Consider the following 9,180-nt stretch of genomic DNA (forward strand, 5'->3'; position numbering starts at 1 on the left):
GGGTAAGTGACTGTGTTATAGGGAGAGGTTAGATAGACTAGGCCTTTAGTCATTCAAGCACATGAGACTGAGAAGTGATCTTGTTGAACTGTATGAAATCAAGAGGGGTATAGATTAGGTAAAAGTACTCAGTCTTTTTCCCAGGGTTGAGGGATCAAAAACTACAGGGTGCAGGCTTAGTTGAAAGGAGAAAGATTTAATAGAAACTTGGGGGGAAACTTTTTAAACAAAGGGCAGTAGGTATGTGGAACAAGCTACCAGAGGAGATGGTACTGTAGCAAGATTTAAGACAGTGGGACAGGTAAATGGATCAGAAAGGTTTAGGAGATTATGGTCCAAATGCTTGCAAATCAGTCTAGCTTGGAATAGGCATCTTGATTGGCCTGGAGTAGTTGGGATGACGGACCTGTTGTGATGCTATATAACTCTATGTCCAATGACACTGGTGTTGATTTGCTCAGTCACAGCTGCTTCCAATTAATTTCCTGGTATCTCCTGTCTAATTACATTATAATTTGCCCCGCCCCAATATAGAGCATTCCCGTAAGGACCAACATATATCCATTAGGAGAGCTAGTAGGGGTTCATGAAAAGTCTTGATGAGTAGGGTCAAAGAGAATTCCTAAGGCATTATGCACATACCTGAAGAGGAAGAGGATAAAGAGAAGGTAGGACTGCTTGAGGATGAAAAAAAAACTTGTTCGGTATTTACCCAGGAGAAGGATGTAGAGGATTGAGAGACCACAGAGAAGCATGCTAAGATGCTAGGATATTCAGGATTAGAAAAGAGGTAGTGTTAGGTCTCTTGTAAAACATCAAGGCGGTTAAGTTCCCAGAGCCTGATGGGATGTATCCACATTACTGACAGAGGCGAGAGATGACGTAGCTGGGTTCAGGGGTCGGTACTGAGACTTGTGCTGTTTGTCTTATATACGACTGATTACGGTGAAAGTGTGGCGTGGAAGTTTGCACTGCGGATTGCATGAGAGATTGCCGAAAATACAGCAGGGTATGGATCAGTTGTGGGCAGAGAGTTGGTGGTCGGAGTTTATTCAGGACAAGTGTGCCTTGCTGCACTTGGGAGATCTAACGTAAAGGAAAAGGGCACAGTTAATGGCAGGATTCTGAACAAAGGGATCTTGTGATTCAGATATATGGCTCACTAAAAGTGCTTGCACAGGTTAATAGGGTATAAAAAAGGTATATATGGCATGCTTGCCTTCATTAGTCAAGGAATTGAGTTCAGGAACCAGGAAATTATGTAATGGCTTTACAAAACTCTGATTAGGCTGTGTTTAGAGCATCCAGCATTCATTATTGGTCGCCTCATTATAGAAAGGATGGGGAGGCTTTGGAGAAGGTGCGGAGGAGGTTTACCAGGATGCTGTCTGGTTTGGAGGATGTGCTGGGAGGAGAGATTGGACAGGCTGGGGCTGTTTTCTCCAGAAACAGAGGCTGAGGAGATGTTTATAAAATTGTACGAGGCATAAATAGAGAAGACAGCCAGTACCTCTTCCCCAGTGTTTAGCACTTTGTGTATTTAAGGTGAGAGGGGGAAAGTATAAAGGAGATGTATAAGGCAAGTTTGTTTTTACACAAAGGGTTGGGGGTTTGGGGTGCACTGTCAGGATGGTGGAAGAGGCAGATAGCATAGGAGTATTTCAGAGACTCTTTGATAGGCATGTGAATGTGTGGAGAAGAGAGGAATATGGCCAATGTGTGGGAAGAGGAATTCGATTAATTAGGAATCATTGATTTAATTAATTTGGCACAACATCATGGGCTGAAGGGTCTGTCCTATGCTGTACTGTTTTATGTGTGTAATGTGATCACTGTCACCAATATGTTCTCCTTCTGCAAGGCCAGTCGCCTGTCTGGTTTCAGATATTTCTCAGCTTTGCCCATCTGAAACAATGGCTCTCTCTGCAAATGCTGCCGGGCCTGCTACGCATTTTCACAACTCAAATTCCATTTCCCAAATTTCCGATCTTGGTTCCTGATTTTCCTTCAATTGCTGAGATACACTCATTCCTGTTCTAATAAACAGAAGTCACGAAAGGGTTAGAGCGTCCATTGTGAATAATGTCTTTGAATGTTTGCATGCTCTGTAGATTAATGCTGACTTTTAAAGTTTAGGTATGCGAGGCGTTAAAGGTCAGCACAGCTGGTGTCCTCTGACTGGCCAGTTCCCATGCAGACTTGCACATACTCGAGCTATGGAGAAATATATGTACTGGCTAGATTCTCAATTCTACCTTCCTGGTTCCTCTTTTGTTCCCTGTTCTATGACCCAGTTCCCAACACTCTGATCCTGTCAAGTTTTCCAGTCCTGGCTCCAGTTTACCAACCCCATTTCCTGGCTCACTAATCTTACTTCCTCATTTGGGTTATTCGTGGAGTTGGCTGCACACTATTATAAATTTGGTTTGGTTTGATTCTGTTTGCAATCTGTTCATGAATAGATGAATATGTATGGAATGCATAGAAACCCACCCCTTCCCCCTCAGTAAATCAGCTTTCATTGAGGTTTTTAGCTTGTTAAGATTGTTTGAAAGGCAGAGCAGGTTCAGGGGGCTTTGTGACCTACCATTGCTCTTAATTTTGATCTTATGTGTTTGTTGCTTTACCCTATATTATTTTCTGTACATTCCTGATGATAATATGTGTAAATACAGGAGCTTAAAGTAATCAGTACCTTTCATGACCTCTGAATGTTCTTTAGAGTCATGAACTCTATTTGAAATGTGTTCTTGATTGTAATAAATAATGTTGAAGTGATTGTAGCAACAACCGTTTTGATAAAGATGCCATTTTGAAATTTGCATCAATGGGCAATTGGTTTTATGATTGGCATCAATGTGCCTTTGAATCAAATAAATTGAATAGATGTAAGATTAATCATTTTAAAGCTAAATTCAGCTCTACTTTGGTCATTTGCTCTTGGTTCACTTTTACCTTGACTTGCAGTGCTTCAGCTAATTAACAAAGTGCCGACAGTGAGTCACAAAAGTCATGAAGTGCTCTCGTGGCCCTTTCCCCATCAATGAGGCTCCACACTGAACACACTGCTTCATGAGTAGTCCTATACCATGCGTCTGTGCAGCAAAAATGAGTCAAGAGATTACTCATTAAATGATCTTGTCATCTGAGGAGTAGAACGCAAAGGGTCATAACAAGGGTCTTCAAAATTATGGAAAATTTTATCATAAAAGAATGTCTGAGAATATTGGAAGCACAGAGCGATGGGAGGATCAATGAAGACACGAGAGAGCTATAGATGCCTTCATTCCATGTCTTTTCCAGCAGATGAAATGACAGCTTGAGTGGTAAATAATGTCTGATTTACTTAAAGATTCTTCCTCCATTGAACGTTTCCAACTATTGCATGACTAACTTCAAACTGGAAGTACTCAAGAATCACTCCATGAAAAAAGCCCTTTTACCTCAAACAAACCATGAATTTCAAATCACCTTTAGCCACACAGGTCCTACATTCTTCATACCATCTGCCCTTATTTACATAGCCAATCTAATCTTGAATATTGACATAGTTTCTGCTTCATTTGCAAACCCCTGTTGGCAACCTCTGTGCCCAAGTTTCTCCTGACCTGCATTTGCATATATATCTCCGTATCTAGATCTACAAGCATTGCAATTATCTGGTTTCATCTACATTTTGAAACAGTGGATTTAAACAGGAATCAGTGCTGCTTGTGAACTTGGCTAATTAAGTGCTCAGGGACTTCCTGAAAGATCAGAACTACATGTCAGTCAATCAACACATACAAAATGTTGGAGGAGTTCAGCAGACCAGGCAGATCCATGGAAAAGTGTAAACAGTTGACATTTCGGGATGAGACCCTTCATCAGGACTGGATAAAAAAGTTGAGAAGTTAGAGTAAGAAGGTGGGGGTAGTGGAGGAAGAAGTACAAGGTGGTAGGTGATAGGTGAAACCGGGAGAGAGGGAGTGGTGGTAAAAGCTTGGAAGTTGATTGGTGAAAGAGGTCTAGGGCTAGAGGAGGGGGATCTGATAGGAGAGGGTAGAATACCATGGAAGAAAGGGAAGGGGCAGGAGCACCAAAAGAGGTGTGGGCAGGTAAGGTGAGAGAGAGAGAAATGGGAATGGTGAAAGTTGGGAGGGGGGCAATTTACCAGAAGTTCGAAAAATTGGTGTTCATGCCATCAGGTTGGAGGCTACCCAGATGGAATATAAGGTGTTGCTCCTCCAACCTGAGTGTGGCCTCATCACGGCAGTAGAGGAGGCCATGGACTGACATGTCGGAATGGGATTGGAAAGTAGAATTGAAACGGGTGGTCACCGGGACATCCATCTTTTTCTGGTGGATGGAGCGTGGTTGCATGGTGAAGCGGTCTCCCAATCTACGACGTGTCTCACCGACATACAGGAGGCCACACCGGAGGCACTGGATATTGTAGATGACTCCAAACAGACTCACAGGTGAAGTGCTGCCTCATTTGGAAGGACTGTTTGGGACCCTGAATAGGAGTGAGGGAAGAGATGTAGGGGCAGTTATGGTACTTGTTCTGCTTGCAAGGGTAAATACCAAGAGGGAGGTCAGTGGGGAGGGATGAATGGACAAGAGAGTCGTGTAGGGAACGATCCCTGGGGAAAGCTGAAATTTGGTCAGGGGAGAGACGTGCTTGGTGGTGGGATCCTGTTGGAGATGGCAGATGCTATGGAGAATTATGTGCTGGATGCGGAGGCTATTGGGGTGGTAGGTGAGGATAAGAGGAACCCTATCCCTGGTGGGGTAGAAAGAAGGGGTGAGGGCAGACAAGCACGAAATGCCAGGGAGGGCAGTGATGATGGTGGAGGAAGGGAAGCCTCTTTCTTTGAAGAAGGACATCTCACTAGTTCTGGAATGAAATGCCTCATCCTGAGAGCAGATGCGGCAGAGACGGAGGGATTGAGGGAAGGGGGTGGCATTTTTACAAGTAACAGGTGTGGGAAGAGGTATAGTCCAGGTAGCTGTGAGCCTCAGTAGGTTTATAAAAGAGATCCACAGATAAACATGTCTCCAGAAATAGGGACAGAGATCAAAAAAGGGGAGCGAGGTGTCGGAAAAGGACCAGGTGAATTTGAGTGCAGGGTGAAAGCTGGAGACAAAGTTGATGAAGTCGACGAGCTCAGCATGGGTGTAGGAAGTGGACCCAATGCAGTCGTTGATGTAGCGTAGGAAAAGTGGGGGAGTGATACCTGTGTAGGCTCAGAATACAGACTGTTACGGATAGCCGACAAAAAAACAGCCATAGCTGGGACCCCTGCGAGTTCTGTTGGCTACACGTTTGGTTTGGAGGAAGAGAGAGGAGCCAACAAAAAGGCAGGCGTAGCTGGGATTTCCTCCCAGTTCCTCCAAACCAAAGGCGTAGCCCTGGCTCCCAGCTCCGTCTCATTTTGACATGCATTTTCTATCGCCTGGTGTAATTTGTAGACCACACTCTTACTACTGTTTGGGGGTCTGTATACAACTCCCATTAATGTCTTTTTATCCTTGCAGTTCCTTAGCTCTATCCACAATGCTTCAACACCTTCTGACCATAAGTCACCTCTTTCTAATGATTTCATTTCATTTTTTCTAATAGAGCAACACCACCTTCTCTGACTTCCTGCCTGTCCTTTCGATCCATTAAGCTTCCAGCTATAATTTTCTTTCAGCCATGATTCAGTGATACCTACAACATCGTACCTCCCAATCTGTAACTATGCCACAAGTTCATCTACCGTATTCTGTATATTGCATGCATTCAAATATAACACCTCCAGTCCCGTATTCACCCTTTTTGATTTTGTCCGCAATTTACATCCTGTTGCCTGCGATTTTGTCACATCAACAGCCTCTCCTCAGTACAGACCGACTCTGTAAAGTAGCTACCTCATCTTCAGCACTATCACCTGCCCTTCCTATATTCAGCTCAGGACTCAAGTTGCACCATGCTCAAACTTCTGATTCCTAACGTTGTCTGAGGTCTTACCAACATCTGTCTCCACAACCTCGTCACTCACTGTTCTGGCACTCTGGTTGAATCCCCCTGCAACTCCAGTTTAAACCCCACCATGCAGTATTAACAAGCCTTCCCGCTATGATATCAGTCCCCCTCCAGTTCCAGTGCAAACTGTCCCTTCTGTACAGCTCCTGCCTTCCCTGGAAGAGATCGCAATGATCCAGACATCTTATACCACACTAACTCTTTAGCCATGTATTAGTCTGTCTAGTCTTCCTAGTTCTGGCGTCTCTAGCATATGGCATGGATATAAATCCTGAGATCACAACCCTGAAGGTCCTGCCCTTTAACTTAGCACCTAACTCGCTGAACTCCCTGTGCAGAACCTCGTCAATCGACATACCATTGTCATTGGTTACCACCTGGACCATGATTTCTAGCTGTTAACCCTTGCCCTTAAAAATGCTGACAACTTGATCTGAGATGTCCCGGACCCTGGCATTCAGGAGGCAATATACCACCCAGGAATCTCATTCCTGCCCACAGAAGCTCCTGTCCATTCCCCTATCACCACAGCATGCCTCCTCTTCCCCCTTCCATTCTGAGTCACAGAGTTAGATTCAGTGCCAGAGACCCGATTACTGTGACTTTCCTCAGTTAGGTCATTGCCCACCACCCCCCTAACAGTATCCAAAGTGATATATCTGTTGTTGAGGGGGGTTGGCCACAGGGCACCTGCACTGGCCCCTTAACCCCTTCCCCTTGTCACCCAGTTTCCTGTGTCCTGCACCTTGGGTGTAACTACCTCTTTATATGTCCTACCTATCACCCCTTCAGCCCCCCGAATGACTCCTTAAGATGGATTGTCAGAAGCTGCAGCTGGGTGCACTTCTTACAGACGTAGTCGTCAGGGACACCGGACGTCTCCCTGCCTCCCCACATCCCCCAAGAGGAGCATTCCACTATCCTGCCTGGCATCTCTGCTGTCCCAGCTGAGCAGACATAAAGAACGGAAAAGGAAATACCTAACTTAGAGTTTCTCTCTCCTTTGCTTTCTCTGACTGAAACCTCAAGATCACAACTCTGACCCCGTCTATTCCAAAGTCGCCCACTGCGATGATGGCTGGTGCGCTTGCCCCTGCTTTAAACGCTCTATTTCACCGTAGTGACCCGCTGCTCCCTTCTCTACTCGGGCAGTAGACCTGAGTGAAACCCCCTCCTGTCAAAACTTCTGATATCCAGATTGGTCGCGGGTCATCTGGGAGGGTTTGTGGTTACTCTCCTCAAACTGCAGAAATTTGACTCCGTTTTACACTTGTTTCCATACAATATGCAAGCTGCAGCTCTAACCTTCAGCCAACACTTCATCAATCTTTTGTGTTGCACCTCACCTCCAGCAAGCTTCCTGCAGGAATGCAACTACGGTAATCTCCAGACTTGAGCTGCACACCCCGATTACGTTCTGTTGTTGTGTTTCATGTTCTCCATGTTGGCTGCATGGGTTTTCTCCCACGTCCCAAAGATAGAAGGGTTGGCAGATTAATTAGCTGCTGTAGAATCTGGGAGAAGGAGATGAGAGCTAAAGAAATGTAGTGGGCGGTTGATGAGAGGAAGGGACTCGGTGAGCCAAAGGACCTGTGCTCAACGTCTCGTTTACAGTGAGAGGGGAGGAGAGGAAGGAATAGATATTTTCTTTATTGAGTGTTTTCACCAGGTTTCTGTCCGTTCCCAGCAATCACACCAGAGATTCTCAATATCACCTCTAGTGTTCCTCCATTTTGGGCAGCCGTGACCCAAGGACTCCTAAAAGTCAATAACCATGCTTCCTCAAAGAAACTTTGAGAACATTCTGCCTTTCCCCTTTGCCTCATCATCTCTGTTAGCGACACAGCTTAGAGCTGAGTGCCCTGGAACCGATGTTCTGCTCACTTGACATTATGTGGCTGCCCTACCCAACGTGCCCCAGCGGCGGGGCTTTCAATCGAATAATCAGCTGCCTCATTAAACAAAGTTGGATTAGCTCTGCATTAATGTGGAAGCGATAGCGTGCCCTTGACCCTTCTACTTAGCAGCCCTAAAGTGAAAGGCAAATGTTTTCATTGCTGATATAATGGAGTGCTCAGTGTTTCTGATTACAAAGCAAAGATATTGAAAGTCACTTACCCCACTAAAAGGTCAGCAAATCAAAATGGTTCACAGATTCTAATGCTTAAGGTACATATTAATAGACTGGTGTGTACACAGTTTGATGACTTTTTATGCCCGTTTCATGTTTTTGTCCCACGTACTCCAGAAGCAACCACTGAATGTGTTAGATGTGGAATAAAACTCATTCTACTAAACACTCCACCCAGGGTTAAGAATCTGCTAAATACAGAATACAGCTCCGATTGTAGGTACAAGGTAAGTTAAAGTGTAAAGCTCCATGTTCAGCATTCTGTGAAACTCCTCCATGGAAACAAAGTGGGTTATGTACAGATACGGCTAGTGCTGAGGCGAGGGTCCAGATGCTGTTTACTAGCTCCCAGCCGCTGGGTTGGTTTGATCTGCTGTAAGCACGTTTAACGTTACTTCATTAGTAACTTTCAAAGAATGAATAGGAGGCACACTTGAGGGGAAAATACTTACGAAGCTGTAGGGAGAGAGCAGGGGGATGGAGGTAAATTGGCATCAAGGAGGAACAATGGATTGATTGGTTTCCCTTTGTTCTGTATCATTCCACAACTCCCGTGCTATATTGGTCCAGAGAGTAACTTGCGTGTTTTTAGTGACTTCTACATTCCTAAGTGTCATTCGTATACTTCAGACCCCCTACATAGTCACTGTTGCGGACGACAGCTTGCATCTACAGAGAGCAATAAGATCAACACTGACCGGTAGAGACTGGGGAAAGGGAGCATCACCAGCTTTTCTTGGCTCATCCCTTAGGAATTCCACGTCCAACTTTCAGGTACAGGGTGTCATTTCTGGTCGGGTGGCCTTTCTTAATGATTTTCTGGGTGACTGTTAGGAGAGGGAAAAGGACTAGCAGGCAGTGCAGAGAAACCCTTTGGCCATTCCCCTCATTAATAAGTACACTACTTTGGATATTGTTGGAGGGGGTGATGACACACCAGGAGAAAGACGCTGTGACCTGGCTCTGTGGCTCAGCAGGGAAAAGGGGAAGATGAGGAGTGCTGTGGTGATAGAGGATTCAGTAGTTATGGGAACAGACA

The sequence above is a fragment of the Hemitrygon akajei genome, chromosome 23, assembly GCF_048418815.1.
Source record: "Hemitrygon akajei chromosome 23, sHemAka1.3, whole genome shotgun sequence".
NCBI classification, from domain to species: Eukaryota; Metazoa; Chordata; class Chondrichthyes; order Myliobatiformes; family Dasyatidae; genus Hemitrygon; species Hemitrygon akajei.